Source organism: Lissotriton helveticus, chromosome 4_2 (genome assembly GCF_964261635.1).
Source record: "Lissotriton helveticus chromosome 4_2, aLisHel1.1, whole genome shotgun sequence".
NCBI lineage: Eukaryota > Metazoa > Chordata > Amphibia > Caudata > Salamandridae > Lissotriton > Lissotriton helveticus.
This window is the reverse complement of record NC_136064.1, coordinates 128757390-128779060: the sequence shown is the minus strand read 5'-3', so window position 1 is coordinate 128779060 and position 21671 is coordinate 128757390. Positions and strand designations below refer to the sequence as shown.

The following is a 21671-nucleotide window of genomic DNA, read 5'->3' as shown; positions in this document are numbered from 1 at the left end:
CCACCACTGCCCCGTAGATCAAAGCGCTGTGACCTCCCTTACGCTGTAAGAGGCGGCCGCTCACTCGCGCTCTGCCGAGTTCCCTCAGCGCCATCCTCACATCCCTGACGAAATTCTGCTGGCTGGTATCGTAGCGCTTTGAGCACTCACAGCACTGCAATTGACTCATTACCTGCAACGCAGCGCTTTTGCTCCGTGTAACCGCCCGCATAGAAGCAGTATTATTCGCATATCTCTGCTCGCACTGCGCTCGCTTTGTTAAACTGGTACCGTTTTGACTGCTGTTGGTTAATCTGTGCCTTCTCCCCTTTGTTTCATACTTTTGTGGCCCCAAGCTCGCCCAGATCGTATTTTCTGCCCCTGCCATTTTGTTTGTTTGTGATTCGGAGCAAGCCCCTCCTCTCCGCCCCGCACCCGCCTCCCCAGCTGCTCCTCCCTTCCTCCGCCCCCCTCCACTCTCCATTTATGTCTGATGCCCCCACGCGCAGCGTCCACGCGCTTCGGCCACGCCGAAGGTGCGCCAAAGGTAAGCCCGTCTACGCCCGTCCGCGCCTGGACCGCGCCCAGCGCCAGACCCCCTGCCCCTCGCGCTGCCCAGCCCTCCCGCATTACCTACGATGCCGCCTCCCTCCTAGCCCTTAACCCCGGTCGCGCCCCCACCTGTATCCAAGCCGCCCCTGTTCAAACCCATGGACCTTTCTCCTGCTTCACCTGCAAATTCAGCGGCACCAACTACATCTCCGCTACGACCACCCCACAGACTCCCGACCCCAATCACCTACAATGCATCCTTCTCAACACCCGATCGGTCCACAGACACGCCATTGACCTTTGGAATCTACTAGACACCATCTCTCCAGACATCGCCTTCCTAACGGAAACATGGATGAACGCTTCCTCCGCCCCAGACATCGCCATCGCCATCCCTGAAAATTATAAGATCACACGCAAGGACCGCACCGGCCACACAGGAGGAGGAATCGCTATCGTCCATAAGAAATCAATCCGCATCTCAACCAGCTCTGACGCCAACCTCGCCAACTCCGAACACCTTCACTTCCAGATCCACATCGACCCCAAAACCACACTCAGAGGCACCCTCCTCTACAGACCACCAGGACCCCGCGCAAAATTCAGTGAAGACATCACGGACTTCATCACTCCACACGCACTCCCCTCCAAAGACTACATCCTTCTGGGAGACCTCAACTTTCACCTCGAAAAGATCAACGACCGCAACACCGCCACCCTCGTGGACAACCTCGCCAACCTCGGACTTAAACAACTAGTCACTTCCCCCACCCACATCGCAGGTCACACACTCGACCCCATCTTCACATCCAGCAACCATGTCTCCTTCAGCCACACTACAGACCTCCTCTGGACTGACCACAGCTGCGTTCACTTCACCTACAACAAACCAAAACCCTGCATCCACCTCCAACCTACCCTGCAAAGGAATTGGAACAAAATCACCACGGACCAAATCTCCGTATCGCTCCTTCAAAACACCCCAGCCCTCTCTTCTAACGCCAACGAAGCCGCCGCCAACCTCACAATATGGCTATCCAACACCGCTGACACCTTAGCACCACTGAAGAAACGTCAAAACAAACCTGGCAGCAAGAAGGCCTCTTGGTTCAACGATGATCTCAAGAAGTCCAAGAAACTCTGCCGCTCCCTTGAAAAGGCCTGGAAAAAAGACCCAACCACTAGCACCAAGGACGCCTTCAAAAACGCCACCCGCACTCACCACCAACTAATCCGAAAGGCCAAGAAAACAGCATTCAAGGATCGACTTGACAACAACGCCCACAACAGCAAGGAACTTTTCAACATCGTCAAGGAATTTTCCAATCCCTCGGCCAACTCCAACGACATCACCCCCTCTCAAACCCTCTGCGACTCCCTAGCCTCATTTTTCCACAACAAGATTGCAGACATCCACAACAGCTTTGACAACCAACCCGGAGACCAACCCACTCTACCATTTGCTGATCATCTTCCCCCCGTGAACACCCTCAACGACTGGAACCCAATCTCCACTGAGGACACCATCCGCCTGATGAACTCCATCCACTCAGGATCCCCCACAGACCCATGCCCTCACCACATCTTCAACAAAGCAGACTCCGTCATAGCACCGCACCTCCGAGACGTCATCAACTGCTCCTTCAACTCCGCCACCTTCCCGGAAGACTGGAAACACGCTGAACTCACCGCCCTTCTGAAAAAACCCACAGCGGACCCCACCGAACTCAAAAATTACCGCCCCATCTCGCTTCTTCCATTCCCGGCCAAAGTCATCGAGAAAGCTGTCAACAACCAGCTCGCCGCCTTCCTCGAAGCCAACAAATCCCTCGACCCCTCACAATCTGGCTTCCGAGCAAAACACAGCACTGAGACCGCCCTCATCGCAGCAACAGACGACATTCGAACTTTACTGGACAATGGAGACACAGTCGCCCTCATCCTCCTTGACCTCTCTGCAGCATTCGACACAGTCTGCCACAGCACCCTTTTACAACGCCTCAATAACATCGGAATCCAAGGAAAAGCACTTGAATGGATCACCTCGTTCCTCACCGGAAGAACCCAGAGAGTCCGCCTTCCACCATTCAAGTCCGAGGCCTCTGAAGTCATCTGCGGCGTACCACAAGGATCCTCACTCAGTCCCACCCTCTTCAACGTATACATGAGCCCCCTCGCGGCCATCGCACGCCAACACAACCTCAACATCATCTCTTACGCGGATGACACTCAACTGATCCTTTCTCTCACCAACGACCCCAGCACCGCCAAAACTAACCTACACGAAGAAATGAAAGAAGTTGCCGAATGGATGAAACAAAGCCGTCTGAAACTGAACTCAGACAAAACAGAAGTCCTCATCTTAGGTACATCCCCCTCTGCATGGGACGACTCCTGGTGGCCGGAAGCCCTCGGAAAAGCACCCATCCCGACAGACCACGCACGGAACCTAGGCGTCATCCTGGACTCTTCACTCTCAATGAACAGACAAGTCAGCGCCGTATCCTCTTCCTGCTTCAACATTCTTCGCATGCTCAGAAAAACATTTCACTGGATCCCCTCCGAAACAAGGAAAACAGTCACCCACGCTCTAGTCACGAGCCGACTGGACTACGGAAACACCCTCTACGCAGGTACTACCGCAAAACTGCAGAAGAAACTCCAACGAATCCAAAACTCCTCAGCCAGGCTCATATTAGACATCCCACGCAACGAACACATCTCTGGTCACCTTAAAGACCTCCACTGGCTACCCGTCAATAAGAGGATCACTTTCCGACTGCTTACCCACGCACACAAATCACTCTACGACATCGGACCAGAATGCCTCAACTCAAGACTGTCCTTCTACACCCCCTCCCGCCAACTACGTTCTTCCAGCCAAGCCTTCGCCGCCGTACCTCGCATCAACAAGACCACCATGGGGGGCAGATCCTTTTCATACCTGGCTGCTAAAACATGGAATTCACTCCCCGCTTACCTTCGCCTTACCCAGAACCACCTAGCATTCAGAAAGCAACTTAAAACGTGGATATTTGACAAGTAATCCTCCTCCCCTTCCTAAGCGCCTTGAAACCCTCTGGGTATGTAGTGCGCTATATAAATTATATGACTTGACTTGACTTGACTTGCGCGCCTAACTATTTAGCCCGCCTCTGCCAGGATGTGTATCTGTTGTCTGGGTTTGTGTGAGTGACAGGGCTGGGAGATTCCCGGGGACAGTTGGAACCCCCAGGTGGTGAATAGGGTGCTTGCACCAGGATGGGAGGGCAGAGTAGTCCTTGACTCTGAGTAGGGTTGTGCTCCACCACCACAAGGCTGGCTCCACCCCCCTGTGGAGCATCTGATGTCCCTGCCGGCACTCTGAAAGAAGACGGCAGCTTCCTGTAAACAGAGTACTCCAGAACCGGGTTGAACTAGGCTCAGGCCCCCTGGCCTGCAAAGACAAAAGAATCTCAGTATAAATATAGGAGCCCGCTCCTTACAAATCAGATCCAGTTTTGACCACGACGAACCTCTGCCTGACTAGAAGGACCAAGAGAAGCTGAAGGACGGAAACCGGTCTGAATCCTGTAAGACTGGCCTACAGTGGTGCCTTGCTGATAACGGAGAGGAAAGGACCAGAAAGGACTTTGTAGACTAGTGCCTGAAACGATCTCCAAGGGCTTGATCGAGAGCTTGCCCCCTGAACGGAACCCCAGGACCATTGGGTTCTATCTGCTGGTGCCCGTCTGCTGTTGGGCCTTAGTTCTTATTCCCTCGCCGGAGTTGTGACTCGGGTACCTTCGCCCCCTCCCAGGTCGTGACAGCTCGGAGCCTGGTCGCCCTGCCGTAGAGAGCCCGCTCATCCCTGTGTCGCTCGCCGCTTCAGTGCCGGGCCACCTGCTCTCCTGTCACCTCGCCGCTAACGGAGCGCGTTTTGCACCTCTCACCTTCTCCCGCCGGAATCTGCACGGAGCGCATTCCATAGCCTCGGACGGTCCGTACGTCATCACATACCTGACTGTCTCGCTTTGCCCTCCTGCACACCAAGACCCGTGTTGCACCTCAAGAAAGGCCTCCCCGTACCGTGGTACCGGAAGCCTGGTGTTGCACCCGTCTGCCGTAGAACGTGACGCCCCTCACAGATCCACGAGTACGACCCAGCGTGCTAAGAAGTATACGCCCCGCAGGCCTGAACGGCACCTCGCCCCGTGAGCTGCATCGACCCCGGATCGCCGCAACCCTCCACAGTCCTGCTCCTCTACCTCGTACCTCGAGGGGGACCTGAGCCGGAGAGATCCTCTGGAGAACTGTCGGCCTCGTTCGGAGTCCGCCCTCACCAGCCGCGCCTGAATCGCCTCGGACTTCCACAAGCAAGGTACACTTGAACTCTGTCTCGAGTTCACATCGGATCCAGGGTCCGCAACGTTATTATTTCCCTGTCATCGTACCTTGCTGAACAACGAACATTTAAAGACTAAAGCTTGCCTAAGTATCATCTGTTGGCCTCGAGTCGTTACATGTATATGGTCTTGTGATAATCCTGCTTGAATCAATCTTTTATATAAAGTATACGTATTTTTGATACAACTACACAACTGGTGTCCATTTGTGGTGGGTCAGTGGGTTTACTGTGTGTGATCATAAATGCTTAACTTACTATCGCCCTGAGGATTAGCCTTGTCTGCTCGCGCCACACTACCTAGAGGGTGAGCAGGGGTTATTCGAAGGAGTAGTTCCCTTGCCCTGACGTGGAGCTGAGGGTCCCTGCTTGTCACAAGTGCATACCTGTGCCAACCAGAGACCTCTGGTTCCAACATTGGTGGCAGCGGTGGGATTTCGGATTTGCATTTGTGATTTATATACAGTGAATTACTGATCACCACGTAGTGAGAGCAGACCAAGTAACGAGCCACAGATTACGTCCTTGCCGAGAGATCTCCAATATCCGAAACCATGCCTGGTTCACTCCCCGTGAGGGCACTCTCTGTTATCTCTGGATTCGACGAAGTTGACTGGGAAGGACTTGGGCAAACGAAGGGTGACCAGTTGAAAGCCCTGTGCGAAAAGTTCCGAGTCTCCCAAGCGGGCTGCAAAACCAGAGCCCAGCACATCAAGGCACTCACAGCTTGGAAAGAGTTGAGAGATCCGGAAAATCGGGGGGTAGTGGATCCACCCGAGAGTCTGATCGAAGTGCCGGGAGGTCTGTCGTCAGAAGAGCTGGCGGACAGGGCCGCAACCAGAGTGCATGAAGTGGAGATGGCCAGATTGAAAGGACAGATGGCAATGGAAGAAAAACGGCTCCAGCTGGAGCATGAGATACGACTCAAAGAATTGGAGCTGAAAGCAAAGAGCTTGGACGCAGCTCCTGGTGGCAGCACAACGCCAGCCCAGGTAGAGTCAAGGGTCTACGTACCGAAAGATGTGGTGAAGGAGTATTTTAAGGGGGATGACATAGGGCAGTGGTTCCGGGCCTACGAGGTAGCCATGTCCTCCCACCGGGTCCCTGAGAAATACTGGGGAGCGGGGTTGTGGGGACGGTTCCTGACCGAGGGGCGGAATACCCTGCTAGATCTTCCTTCTGAAGAGTCCAACTCCTACCCGCGCATGAAAGATGCCCTGATGAATCGATTTGGGTAACTCCTGAAATGTACCGACAGCTGTTTAGGAAGTGTGTGAAGATTCAAGGGGGTACGTATGTGGAGTATGTGACCTTTTTCTGCAGAGCGCTGGATGGTTGGGTGAAGGGCAGCAAAGTAACTGATTTTCAATGGCTGCTTGATTTGATGGCATGGGAGCACTTGTCGGATAATTGTTTTCCTGAGTTACGCCAGCACCTGATCGATAGCAAGCTGTCCAACCCGAGGAAGCTTGCCGAGGAAGCGGACCGCTGGCTCAGCACCAGGGTCCACAAAGGTCCAGTAGGAGATTCAGCCAAAGGTGGGCAGGGTCCCCAGCAGAAGAGTGGGGTGGACAGGGGAAAATAGAAAGGGTTCCAAAAAGGCCCCCAAAGTAATCCCCAAGGGAACCAAGGGAAAGGTTCTCAGCCTCCTCCACCCCCGAAATCAACCGGGGCCTCGACAGGTAAACCTGTTCAAAGAGGGCCCATCGCCTGTTTTAGGTGTGGCGACCTGAGTCACATTGCCTCTGACCCTAAGTGTCGCTTGTTCGCAAAACCCGCACCCACTGGTGCTCCACCCCGGCAACTAGCTAATGTTAACTTTGGGGAGGAAGTACCCGTCCAACTGGGTGGGGATCCCGTTCAGATGACCCTAGTCTCGCTAGGAGACAGTGAGATGGTCCCGGAAAACCACCTGCCCAATAACACTAAAAAATATGCGCAGGTAGTGACCATCAACGGTAAGAAGGCGGAGGCTCTTCGAGATACAGGAGCCAGTGTGACTGCAGTGAGGCAGCACCTGGTGTCTCAAGAGCAGGTAGTACCGCACGCCTACTGTAGGGTTGTCAATGCTGACAATTCTGAGAGCCAATGTCCGATGGCTCATGTTCCCTTAGAGTGGGGGGGGTCTCTGGTACTCTGCAAGTCGCTGTGAGGACCTCCATGCCTGTAGATTGTCTGCTAGGGAACGATTTGGAGAATTCCCCTTGGGGAAAGGTGGAGAAAATGACTCATCTGCGGATGGTGGGTCTACCCGACTGGGTGTGCGTGACCACACGGTCCATGGCAGCCAGTAGGGGTGTCGAAGAGGTCCTGGAGCCTGAGGGAGAGGCCCAGGAACCGGCCTTAGAGAGAAGGCGTAGGGGGCGCGGACAGCCGGCTCCCGAAGTTCCCACGGCCCAGGAGGAAGCAGACCTTGAGGGGGATGCCCTGGAGCCTACCGGGGAACAGATCGCCGAACTGGGAGACCTGCCTGAGCTGACCCATTGGCAGCAGGAAGGGGGTCCCTCCAGGGAGGAATTCTGCCGAGAGCAGAGAGAGTGCCCTTCTCTCGTAGGGATGCGGCAGCAGGCTGCAGACCAGGCCAATGGTGTTCAGTCCGGAAAACACTTGGTATACTGGGAGAACGATCTCCTGTATTCAGAGCCCAAGGCTGCTGAACCTGGGTCAGCCATCCCTCTGAGGACAGTGACGGCCCCCGTGGTGGGTCGAGCACTGATGGGAATTCTCTCTCGAGTAGGATTCCCTCTAGAGGTAGTGTCTGACAGAGGTACCAATTTCATATCGAAATATATGAAGTCCCTTTGGCAAGAGTGTGGTGTAACGTACAAGTTCACCACCCCTTACCATCCCCAAGGAAACGGGTTGGTTGAGAGATTCAACCGAACCTTGAAAGGCATGATCATGGGCCTAGAAGGACCAATGAGGCGTATATGGGACGTCCTCTTGCCATGCCTACTGTTTGCGTACCGAGAGGTGCCACAGAAGTCGCTCTGGTTCAGTCCCTTCGAGCTTCTGTACGGTCACCCGGTCCGAGGACCTCTGAGTCTGGTTTGGGAAGGCTGGGAGCAGTCTCCCAGGAAACCTCCCCAGAATGTATATAGCTACATGCTGGCCTTCCGAAACCAGACCAGGCGCTTCAGGAAACTTGCTGAGGCAAACCTGGAAGCCAGCCAGGAAGAGATGAAGCGGTGGTACGACCAGAATGCCACTCTGGTGGAGCTTCAACCTGGACAAAAGGTGTGGGTCTTGGCCCCGGTGGAGCCCTGTGCACTTCAGGATAAGTGGACGGGTCCATTTGAGGTTGTGGAGCGCAAGAGTCCTGTCACCTACCTGGTGAACTTGCAAACTCCCAGGAACCCTTTGAGGGTCCTACATGTTAACCGCCTTAAGCCCCACTTGGAGAGGTCCGAAGTGGGCATGCTGTTGGCAACCGATGATGGAATGGAGGAGGAGACCGAGCCTCTTCCGGACCTCTTGGTGGCCTCCGAGCGAGACGGGTCAGCGGATGGAGTTAACCACTCACCCTCCCCGACCCCTGAACAGCAGAGTGATTGCCGCCAGCTGCTGGGGCAATTTTCTGACTTGTTCTCCCTGGTTCCTGGTGTCACAGATTGGTGCGTCCATGATGTGGACACAGGAGACAACTTGCCGGTGAAGCACAAGGCTTACCGTGTGACTGACAGGGTACGAGCCTGCATCAAAGAGGAAGTCTCGAAGATGTTTGCTCTTGGGGTGATTGAGTCCTCCAGCAGTCCTTGGGCCAGCCCAGTGGTCTTGGTCCTGAAGGCTGCGACGCCGGGAGCCACACCTGAACTACGGTTCTGTGTGGACTATCGAGGACTCAATTCGGTCATGAAGACTGACGCGCACCCCATCCCCAGAGCTGACAAGCTCATCGATCGGTTGGGGGTTGCCCGGTACCTCAGTACATTTGACTTAACGTCTGGGTACTGGCAGATCGCCTTAACTGACGGGGCCAAGGAGAGGTCCGTGTTTTCAACCCCAGATGGGCACTACCAATTCCGGGTTATGCCCTTCGGGATGAAAAACGCCCCTGTCACCTTCCAGAGGTTGGTCAACCGGGTGTTGGTTGGACTGGACGCGTTCAGTGCCGCCTACCTGGACGACATCGCAGTGTTCAGCAGTACGTGGGAGGAACACTTGTGACACCTATGGGAAGTGTTGGCGGCTCTGTGCAAGGCAGGCCTCCCGATCAAGGCAAGCAAGTGTCAGATCGGGCAGGGTTCAGTGGTGTATTTGGGACACCAAGTTGGGAGCGGCCAGGTGGCGCCCCTTCAACCCAAAATCCAAACCATCCTGGCTTGGGAAGCCCCCAAGACCCAAACGGAGGTGAGGGCCTTCCTCGGACTCACCGGGTATTACAGGAGGTTCGTCAAGGGATACGGCACCATTGTTGCCCCCTTGACCGAGCTGACTTCGAAGAAGCAGCCCTGGAAAGTGATCTGGACTGACGCCTGTCAGGTAGCATTCGACACCCTGAAGACGGCCATGTGCATGGCGCCCGTGCTCCTGGCTCCTGATTTCTCCAAAGAGTTCTTAGTGCAGACAGACGCTTCAGAGCATGGGATTGGGGCTGTCCTCTCACAGACGACTGAGGAGGGATGGGATCACCCTGTGGCCTTCATCAGTCGGAGGTTACTTCCACGGGAACAGAAGTGGAGTGTGATTGAGCGAAAAGCTTTTGCTTTTGCTGTGGTCTGGGCCCTGAAGAAGCTAAGACCCTACTTGTTTGGGTTTCACTTCCGAGTTCAGATGGACACAGGCCCCTCAGATGGTTGATGCAAATGAGGGGTGAGAACCCGAAACTGTTGAGGTGGTCCATTTCTTTACAGAGTATGGACTTTACGGTGGAACATCGCCCTGGCATAGACCACGCCAATGCTGACGGTCTGTCAAGGTTTTTCCGCCTTAGTGATGAGGAACTCCCTGGGCAAGGGTAGTTCTCCCCACATTTCAGCTGGAGGGGCACGTGTTAGACCTGGCACCTTGGCGTGAGTCTCCCTTCCACTTTTTGCTGATGTGCCTCAGATGTTTTGCTGGTGTTCGATGCTCAGGGCACTGCGCCACAGCCAATCCGTGCCGCAGTGCAAGTGCTCCCAATGTAAAGTGTATGTACAATTGATTTCCACGATTGGCCTATTTGGTCTACTGTCAGTCCCCAGTAACGTGTACGAGGAGTGCTGGGGCTTGTAGATACAAATGCTGCTAGTGGGCCTGCAGCGCTGGTTGCGCCACCCACAGAAGCGGCCTCGTAAGATATGACTCGGGTCCGCCATTGCAGACCCCGCGTACAGTCCCGTACTGTCACGCTGACTGTGCAAGTGCCCACACTTGCCAGTCCCTGAACCTTCCCTAACCTCCATATCAGTCACCCCTAGGGTAGGCCTACGGGCAGGGTGCATTGAAGCGTAAGGTAGGACAAGCCTAGAGTGTGGCATGTCCTCATAGTGAATTACCGCCCTTTTCGTTCTTCACCTTGGAAGGGCTACCGGTTCTCTTAGGCCAAGATGAGCTGTCAAAACTATTACACGCTATAGTCCCGGCAGACTCAGGGAACACGGTAGCAGGTCGAGTTTAGTATGCCTGAACTCAGAATAATAAAATACTTCCTTTAGTAAGGTTTATTTTAATATCCTGTGTTTGCAAATGTTACTTTTAGAAAGATAGCCTTTGCGCGCCTAACTATTTAGCCCGCCTCTGCCAGGATGTGTATCTGTTGTCTGGGTTTGTGTGACTGACAGGGCTGGGAGATTCCCGGGGACAGTTGGAACCCCCAGGTGGTGTCAGGATCCCTCTTCCTAGTAAGTTTGATGCTGATTCAATGTGCTTTAACACAAGAAAATGGAGCGCGAGCCGAGACTGCACGTGGTCCCGTTTGTGGAATACGAGGAATGCTAGGTTGGCAGTCTAGATTTTTTCCAGCGCGTGATTGGAGTCCAGGTGCAGCGCGCGTCCCTTCGGAACTGCGCACTTCACCGAGGAATCCGGTCGTGGAGGTCGCGCCTGAGAGAGTCTTCGAAATTAAGGTAGAAGAAAGAAACGTTTTCAGTCAGCGTAGTGTTTATTTTAACCTTCGCTGCCTTGACCTTGAAGTGTCACGAGACAAAGAGGCTGCAGAGCGTTCAAGGCAGAGTTCGTTTTCAAAGTAGAAAACTGAGTTCTGGAAACTGCGTGTCAGCGAAGAATCATTTCCCTGAGCTGAGAATTCCAGTCATTATTCTACAGAAGGACAGAGAGAGAGCGAGAGAATCATTTGGAGTGGCGGAGAATTACAGAGCTAAGTGGAGGTTCCCTGTTATCTGTTCGAAATTCAAGTGACTTGTATATTTTGTTAAAGCAACATTTCCTATGCAAGAAAAGGTTCATGAACTATTAAAATGAGTTAAAGGCTGCTCACCAAAAGTTACATTTCGTCTGCTGAATCAGAGTTAGACAGAAGACTTCAAGTATAACCTAGAAAGAGATAGGGACAGTGTTACAGAGGTTTTTCAGCACAGTCTGAGTAATTTACAAGGAGAAGAAAACACAACTTACCTTGAGGGTTGAATGAGGTTATTCAGGATAAAGAACCCTGTGTAAAAGAACAAAATATAAAGAAAGAAAAATATAAGGACAACGTTTAGACAATACTGGTAGGTGGAGAAAACAAGTAGTATTAATAGCACTAACACAGAGCATAGAGCAGGAAAGAAAAAGAATAACATATTTATTATTTTACAGGAGTAAGTGGTAGACCTCTCATCTGGAAATACAGAATAGGCAAAACTACACTTCAGAATAGAAGAGCAGCAGGTCGTTACAGATTCCTGGGTAGGTGTTACTAGATAGGGTAATAGTGAAGCCAGAGTAGTCCATAGGTACAGTGAAATTATTATCTTGTATGTGTTTAGTATTCCTAGGGTTCTTCGAGAAGCTGATTGGCAAGCTGATTGAAGATTCCTACGGAATTCCAGAGGATCAGGACCAGTCTCTTCTGTTTTATTTCTTTCGTTATTTTATCCAATTTTCCCCTTCCCCCTATCTAATCAGTTAGAGTCATGATATATTTCTGATTCTGATTGGTTGGAGGTGGGAGTCGGAAAGCAAGCATCTTCTGTTCCTGTGCAAGTCTTCAAGAGAATAGAGTTGGTAAGCAAGTGGACTCTGACAGGTGGTGAATAGGGTGCTTGCACCAGGATGGGTGGGTGGAGTAGTCCTTGACTCTGAGTAGGGTTGTGCTCCACCACCAAAAGGCTCGCTCCACCCCCCTGCGGAGCGTCTGATGTCCCTGCCCACACTCTGAAAGAAGACGGCAGCTTCCTGTAAACAGAGTACTCCAGAACCGGGTTGAACTAGGCTCAGGCCCCCTGGCCTGCAAAGACAAAAGAATCTCAGTATGAATATAGGAGCCCGCTCCTTACAAATCAGATCCAGTTTTGACCACGACGAACCTCTGCCTGACTAGAAGGACCAAGAGAAGCTGAAGGACGGAAACTGGTCTGAATCCTGTAAGACTGGCCTACAGTGGTGCCTTGCTTATAACGGAGAGGAAAGGACCAGAAAGGACTTTGTAGACTAGTGCCTGAAACGATCTCCAAGGGCTTGATCAGAGCTTGCCCCCTGAACGGAACCCCAGGACCATTGGGTTCTATCTGCTGGTGCCCGTCTGCTTGTGGGCCTTAGTTCTTATTCCCTCGCCGGAGTTGTGACTCGGGTACCTTCGCCCCCTCCCAGGTCGTGACAGCTCGGAGCCTGGTCGCCCCGCCGTAGAGAGCCCGCTCATCCCTGAGTCGCTCTGCGCTTCAGAGCCGGGCCGCCTGCTCTCCTGTCACCTCGCCGCTAACGGAGCGCGTTGTACACCTCTCACCTTCTCCCGCCGGAATCTGCACGGAGCGCATTCCATAGCCTCGGACGGTCTGTACGTCGTCACGTACCCGACTGTCTCGCTTTGCCCTCCTGCACACCAAGACCCATGTTGCACCTCAAGAAAGGCCTCCCCGTACCGTGGTACCGGAAGTCTAGTCTGCCGTAGAACGTGACGCCCCTCACAGATCCACGAGTACGACCCAGTGTGCTAAGAATTAGTACGCCCCGCAGTAACCTACACCCTGCGCAGAACCTTGTTGCCAAAAATTGTAGTAACCACGCTTATAGTGGTTAGTAGGTAAAAGGTATTTATTCATGAGTACATCTTCATAGTTGTACAGCGACCTCAAGCTTCTTCAACTGACTCTTTTTCCTAGAACATTTTGGGTTTAGACCAGCCCATGGGACTGAGTCAGCATTTGTGATGATATTGGACAACCTACGAATGAGGGCAGACAGGGGTGAGTCAGCAATTCTAATACTGCTGGACCTGTCCGCCGCGTTCGATACGGTAAACCCCGACATTCTCCTGACAAGGCTGGAGACCTTTGGAGTGAAATGAATGGCGCTTAACTGGATGCGATCGTATTAGTCCGGCAGATGGCAGGCAGTGGTACTCCCTCCATACCAATCTGAATTTGCCAGAGTTCCACATGGGGTTTCACAGGGATCATCCATCAGTCCCATATTGTTTAATGCTTACATGCAACCCCTGTTGGGTATCATTAAAGCTCATGACATCAGCGTGATTAACTACGCTGACGACACACAGCTTATGTAGGCTTCCATGCCTGTATGCATGAAATGGCGACATGGCTGAAGGGAAACTCGCTCCAGTTCAACAGCGGAAAAATGGAGATCCTACAATGCAAGGTGGGGAGAGTCGCCAGAAGCCTGCCTGCAGACTTTTGGCCCCCAGTCTCGGATGGACCACTGACACCAGTGAATACGGTGCGGAATCTGGGGGTCAGCTTTAATGAAAATCTAAATCTGGAGACACACATTAACAAACTGGTGGGCAGTTGCTTTACTTTAATGCGAGGTCCCTGAAAGCTGCTACCTTTGCTACCGGTACAGGCAAGAACAACTGTAGTCATTAGAACCATTCTTAGTCACCAGGACTACTGTAAAGGTCTTGTTACTGGAATCACCTGGATATCTGATTAACAGGCTACAGAGTATCCAGGCGGCAGCAGATAAGTTGGCACTCTCACGAACCCACCGATCCTCAACAACTTAAGCGTTGGCTGACTTGCACTGGCTCCCAGTGCCTCAGAGGATCCTATTCAAATCCCTATGCACCGTATTCAAAGCAGTGCATGGTCAGGGCCCTAAGCCACTTCAGGACAAGTTCCAGTGGTACGAGCCCACACAAGCCCTCCTCTCCTCTTCTACCAGTCTTGTCAGAATAACTAGGATAATAAAAAGACCCAGGGCGGTAGAGCGTTTAGCGTAGCAGCAGCCCGCCTCTGGAATAGCCTTCCAATGAAAATCAGAAATATCAGCGAATTGCTGCTGTTCCGGAAAAAAATCAAGAACTGGCTCTTTCCAAGGGTATAACCCCTCAGGGGCAATAGTAACAGACTCCTGTAAACACACCCTCCTCATGCTCTCACGACTGACTGTTGTTCCGTTGAACCTTTCTCTCATCGCCAGGATGCCTGCAGGGTTACAGCGCGCTTTACAAATCACATAAATAAAATAAGAAATACTCAGTGATGTAATTCAATTACATCACCAAGTTCTACAATAGAAGAAAGAAATCTGTACAGGTACCTGCCAGTGAAGGGAAGTGTACTAGAAAGATGGCTGACACTGGGGACTGATCTCTTCACCTATCACAACTATCAAATTTCCCTTTGAGCCAAAAACACCAGCCACCAGTGACAACCATCTTGCAAGTACACTTATCAGCAGTGTCTGGATGACACTCTTCCTGGTGGTCTAGTTGGGCTGGGTGGGAGGAGGAGTGTAAGTCTCACAAATAGAGACTAGGCAAACAAACTCAGTTCATTAAAGTAGTCTATCACAAAATGGTAGAAAGCATAGTTTGTCATTTCATCTGACTGTGGAGTAAATGCACAAAATACATGATCTGTGTAGGCACAAAGCTAAGCAGTCACACATGTTGCTCCTCACAGCCATTCACATGTGTATGATGAGATGAGGACAAGAAACACCTCACTCACACCATTCAAACATGTTTCTGGGTTAATAAACAGACTGTGAGTGTGTACGCAGCCACACCTATGTGATTGCTAAAGACTAGCACAAAGCCCAGTATATAGGACTAAAAAAAACAACATTTGGAGATAAAGAGTACGTATGTCACCATGAAAGTACAGATGTGCAAAACATCTTTGTGCAGTGGCAGTATTGTAGCCAATGAGGTCCATCAGAGGCGCGATTATTGCCTATTGAAAACTTTACCCAAGACCCTAGCATGTCAACTTGAAAATAGTTGATCCACGGGCTCCCCAGAGGCTAACCTCCAGAGCAGGTTGGCTATAGCCCCGGGTCTCCTGACTACTTTTGGCCCTCTGGGGAGAGGTGGTTTGTTGGCTTGCCACAGCCACCCCTCCTGGTGATCGGCTATCCCCAAGGAGGAGGGCAAAGACTACTGGGGTAAGATATAGTCACTGACAGCTGGACCTCAATCACAGGATGCCCACAAAAAAACTGCTTCCCTACGTCAAGGAAACGATTTCACCCAGAATCTTAAAGAGTTCACGAAATGCAGTCCCTGACTCAAAGTAATTTTTAAAGACACAAAAACCAGGCCTCATCACTCAATTTTTATGCAAACACCATTCTACTGTTAAGAATTCCCCCATCCTGACTTACCAGAAAGGACTAAATCCAGCAATGGAACAATCCCCCGTTTGGAGGGATCTCACAATATTCACTCCTCTGCAATACTAGACCAGAGCACTCAAATTGGGAGACGCCGGTCCCAATACTGCCCATGGCCGGGAAATTAACATAAATATGCAAGTGATTTATCAGAATCGCCAGGGGCCTCCACTGCTCCAATTCTCGGAAAATGCGAGCAGGTTGTCCCAGTCCAAATACACTGCCACCAACAAGCAGCTCTCCCATTCTGGCATCTTCTTTAGAGCCACCAGGCTTTGATGCAATCAAGACTGAAACTCTAGAACATCAGGGAAATTGTGGGTTCTTAACACCAATATTTCTACAGAACTTTGAAAAAAAGATACAAGGAGGTTATACATAGACCGACAACTGCCACTGCTATAAACATCAAAAAACTGAATTCAAAAGCTGGATGTCCTTCAATTATTTCTTCCCCTATGCCCATTAACATAATGGATGGTGTGATATTAATTTTAACTCCCGTAATTTCCGGGAGGAACTTCTCTATATGGTCCAAAAGTTGAATCAACTTCCTACATGTATAAAAAATATGTATAATGTCAGCCACATCTGCACCACATCTAAAACATTTCCCATCATTAAGCCCCTCAATTTCATCATCTTCGCAGGGGTATGATATAGATCAAATATAATTCTAAAATGTTGTGTTCTTAGATGGGTTGATATTAAAATTTTCTCTGCTGTATCAATTGATTGTTCATGTGTATGTCTCCAAATCTATTTCTCCATCTTATATTTTGGGCCTCCAGATATTCTCTCTGCGTATCTAATAAGCAGCTATAGATCCCACCAATCTGTTGCTTCCGTCTAATAGGCTCGACTAACACGTATGGCTCTATTGTCCTTTATTTTTTCATCAAGAAGTCCCGCATCTGGAGGAATTTAATAAAAATCTGTTTGGAGGAGTTTATATTTATCAACTAATATCTGAAAGGAAAGCCGACCTTCGTCCTTATACATTTTGCCTATACATGTAGCTCCCTTATCTATTCCATTTCTGAGCAACTCAGTGAAAACCGCAGGTAGTAAAATGGGTGTTTTTAATGGGGTGTAAAAGCAGCACCCCACGATTTGTAATTTGTTCCGTACTACTCCTCATACCTTATAGGCAGCTCCTACTACCTTATAATGCGTACTTTTGTAATAGTTATACTCCAGCTTTCTAAACAGACAATACCTTACTCCTGCCCCAATATCATCTGATATATGAAGGGGTATTCTGTGGAGTTATCAATATCTTCTCCAGTGAGTATTATCCAGATGTTTTGCAAAATACATGCATAATAATAAAATGTAAAATTAGGTACAGCCCACCCCTCTTTCTCTTGAGGCGGTGACATAAAGGGCATTGCTCTTCGTGGTTTCCCTTGGGTCCGTACAAATCTCATACAGCATGATTGTAGTTGCTGTAGCTGTTCCCTAGACGGTTCTAACTTGCCTCTTGTTATATACACCAGAGCTGATTCTAACCCATTAATGCAGATTCGAGCATTGGGTGTCCTATAAACAGCTTGAATTGCTTGAATAAAGCCAGGGCCAAACCCCATGGTTTGTAATGTCCCCCAGAGAAAGCTCCATGACACACGGTTGAATGCCTTCTCGGCGTCTAATAATACTAAACCTAAGGTAGTGCGCTGTACATTAGCTTTCTCCAGCAATGCTACTACCCTGTCAATGTGATTTACGGTAGCCAAAATGGGTAAAAACACATGTTGTTTCAATGATACAAGTGGGGTGATAAGATTTGCTAGGCGAGTGGCTAACATTTTTGTATATATCTTCCCACTGGCGTTTACTAGGGAAATTTGCCAATACAACCCTGGGAGCTATGATACTTTTTTTTTTAAACAATAATATTTGCTTCCTCCCATGATTGGAGAACTGTCCCCACCTGTGCTTGTTGTAGGGTAGTCAGTAATTCAAATTTTAGCTCCTGGAAGAATGTTCTATAGACTTCCAGAGGCAGCTTGTCTGGACCCGCTGCTTTTCCACTGTTCAGAATATTTATTGCCTCTTCTTATTCTTTCATGGTAATGGTTCATCCAAAATATATGCCTCTACTTGCCCCAGTTTTACACCCTCTACGTCCTTGAAGAATGTCTCAATATCCTCTTCCCTCTGATTGTCTTCGGGTTATAATGTTTTAAAGAAAAAGTAAAATACTTCCAATATTTCCTGTGAGGTTTCCACTAATTGACCCTGTCTATCCAGAATTTTTTGGGATTCTCTCTGAAGCCTCTTTGGACCTTAGCCTTTGTGCCAAACACCGTCCAGTAGCTTCACTGAATTCGTATCTTTTTCTCTTAATCAAGTTAAATTTAATAGCAATTTCTCAGCTCCAATGAAGGTTAATTCTGGCTTTGCATCGTGCTCCTTCTGATTGTAAAGGGGCAGTATCTCCTCCATTCGCTATCAGTTCTACCTCTGCCAACCTAATCCTCCCATCAAAATCTTGAACCTCAGCTCTGAGTTGTTTCTGTTTATAAAGCGCATAGCTCAGTGTCTCTCCCCTAAACCCTGCTTTTAGGGCATCCCAGACATATGGTTGTACGTCGACTTATGGTTGACTTCTAAAAATTGCTGAATGCAATCATTCATGTGGTTTATACAATTAGACTCTTTTAAAAGCTTAAAGTCAAATGAATTAGATCTTTGTGAGGAAGAATTACTATTACATCTAGTCGGGATGTCTATCATTAATGGGCCATGATCTGATGTGATTCTTGGGTAGACTTGTATTCCGGCATCCGTTAATAGATCTGATGGTGCATAAAAGTAATGTAGCTTAACCAATTTGTTGTGAGGATGAGAATAAAACATAAGTCCCGGGTCTGATATCTGCAACATAGACCATGCATCTTTCAGACCATGATCCTCCACCAAGTGCTGTAATGCCTTGAAAACTCTATGTGTTCTGCCTGTATAGTATTTCCACTCCTTTTGAAGGTCTTGACTATCCAAGTGGATGTTGAAAGCATCACTCAAGATCAGCGGGGTAGGCCATGGCGCTAATTCCAGATTAAGACCCTCTAACACTGAGGCTTCGTCAAAGTTAGACCCAAATACAGAGCATATAATAAATACAAATTCCCCCCCAGCACATTCAATAACCACCCAGCGGCCCTGCTTGTCAACCGCTATTCTACCAGTGCTTTGAAACCCATTCTTTGCTAAAATGGCTACTCCGCGGTTTGTGGTGGACAAGTCAGATTGCATCACCAGAAGCTCAGCAACAACCCACATTAAATGAACATAACCTTAAATTACCCTGGACCCGTTTATCCCCCATCAAAAACTGATGTACCTCTCCATTTTATGACCTTATCTCCTGACATCCATACGCTCATCCTCATCTTCAATTTACTATGAACTGCATTTTCTATTTTAACTCCATCCCTATCCCCCTTATCCTGACCCACCATCCCCCCTCCTCTACCCGTAGTGCAGTCAGTAACCAGACTCCACCCCTCAAGCCCCTCCTGTATTGAGGCTTTAGGACCAACGGTCCCGGTGGTGGATAGCTAACCTCTCCCAGGGCCTCCCCTATATATCTAATATGCTAATAAAGTACCTGATAACCTAATTAAGTATTGATTTCATACAATCACCTTGAGCAAGTATATATCAAAAAAGTTTCCCTGATGGCCTAACATAATTTTGTCTTTATACAACCTGCCTGACACACAATCCTTTAGATCTTCAAAATGTTCATAAATTCCATACAAATATTTACCTCTGCGTTGAGAAAAAAAAGGGAGTGAAGAAGAAAGGAAGAAAAAAAAACAGAAAAAAAGGTGGGGAGGGGTCATTCTGCACTTTCCATGCTTCTTTCTGCACCTGTCTTGCTTCTTTCTGCACCCTCTTTTCCCTTTATGTACCACTTGTTCCTCTTTTTGCACTCTTCCTGCCTTTTCTGCACATTTCTTCCCTTTTTATGCAAGTCTGTTGCCTCCGTCTGCACCTCATTTCTGCACCCCTGTTGTCTCTTTCTGCACTTGTCTTCCCTTATATATTATTTTATAGTTTTATAGAGTGCGAACCAGACCTATGAGGGTATCAGAGCACTTTACTGTATTAAGGGTGGTATACAAAGCGATGGGAAGGGAGGGATCAATTGGGTAAAATAGTGGATACATAATGCAAGAAAACACGCAGTCTAAAGTCCCAGCTACATGTGGGAAGGAAATTAAAACAGGTAGATACATTGTACAAGAAGGCACATAGTCTCAACTCTTTGGAGAATGCCCAGGAGTGCAGGAATAGGTATCGTCCAGAGAAAGGATTTAATATAACGTGTTCATTAGGCGAGAGAGTTCCAAATCATTGGCGCAGCCCCAGTGATGGCCTGATTGTAGTTTTTTTTCTTTCAGAAACATGCAGGTTGCAGCAGTAGGTTTTTGGCAGTTCGGGAGTTTCTGGGTCCTCCTGATATCACGAGTTTTTGTGCAAGAAATATTGGGGAGTTGTTATAAAGAGCTTTGTGAGTAATGCAGGCCAGTTTCAATTCGATTCTGGCCTCTAGGCGAAGCCAGTTCAGCGCTTTGAGGTGGGGAGAGATGTGGTAATTTTGCTTTGAGTCGGTTAGTAGTCTGGAGGCGATGTTGTGGCAGGCTTTTAATGGGGCCAGAGATTTCTTGGGTAGACCGGCAAGAGTAGAGCATCCATATTCTAATCTGGAAATGACTAGTGTCTGTACTGCCGTATAAAGGTCGGACACATCATGAAGGGCTTTAGGTTTCTTAGGTAACTCAGGTGGAATCTATCCATTTTGGCCATCGAGTTTATATGGCCACGATTGTTCAGGCTGCCGTCCAGGGTTATTCCAAGGGATTTCGCCGAGGAGGGTAGTTTAGTGCTGAGATGGTCTTGATCCATTCCTGGATGTCTGGATTGGGTTTGGGTGGAGAGATCAGAAGAAATTCAGTTTTATTTGCGTTGAGTTTAAGCTGGTTGGTGGTGAGCCAGTGGACTGTTAGCTTCAAGGCCTCATTCAGGGAGAAAATTTCACAGGGGAAGAGATGTTTATGTAGATTTGTGTATCATCGGCGTATATAAGGTAGGAGATATTGGCGGCATTTAGAACCTCGGTGAGACGTTCAAGGTACTTTAAGCATATCTGTTTCAATTAAGGTGATGGTGCATGTGACACACTTCACAACATTATGCTTTGCAAACAGAATGCTAAATATTTCTAAGCTTCACTCAGCTGACATCAAAGAAGAATAGAATTTGGATGAGGTTTGGAGCGCACACAAATCAAACTGACTTCTGTTCATCGATCATTTGCAATTTAGATGATTTATTATAAGTATAGCTGCACAAACAGAAGAAGTAGAGTTTGAAACTTTGAATACTTGAAAATGGCATCATTTTCTGAGCTGAAACAGCTCCATGAACGATACTTGGATGCAGCTTTAATGCTGGAAACATATACTGCAAATGATTCTGCCTTCCTCAATGATTCAGTTATTCAGATGTTACCTTCTTTCAACAACATATTCACCTCAGGTATGTTTCCTATAACTCCTGTTTTCCAAGCTGAAGATGTGGTGAAATATCACTGTATATGCTCTATGTTTATGCATTGAATTCTGAGAATTGTTATGAGAGCTTCTTTCTTTCGGTGCATTAATTGTTTCATCGGGTCTGGTTATTTAAAGACAAGAATGAATAATAAATGTATTTCACATTTTTGTTGTTAATGAAATCAAAAGCAGGAATAGACAGTTGACAGAATGAACAAATGTAAAATCTGAAAAGCACATAGATGATGAAAAGTACATTGTAAAGTATATTAATATTTACAATCTATCCATAATGTCTTGTACATTGTGCATTGAAAAGCAAGATAAATGTCAATAATGCCTCCTATTTTCACTGACATTGCACAAATTATGTACATTTCAAAACTAGAAAACTGGAATAAAACACAGGAGGCTGTTTCTGCAACTCAGTATATAGAATGCACCAGTGACTGAGATGGGACGAATTGTAC

At 48.9% G+C, this 21671-nt stretch overlaps 1 protein-coding gene and 1 pseudogene across 1 annotated transcript in view; both read left to right on the top strand.

The window, feature by feature from the left end:
• LOC144752108 (nicotinamide N-methyltransferase-like) overlaps positions 1-21671 on the top strand; it is a 193568-nt gene that overhangs the window by 52360 nt on the left and 119537 nt on the right. The gene's annotated exons all lie outside the window — the stretch shown is intronic.
• LOC144752312 (U4 spliceosomal RNA) lies at positions 15138-15265 on the top strand (annotated as a pseudogene).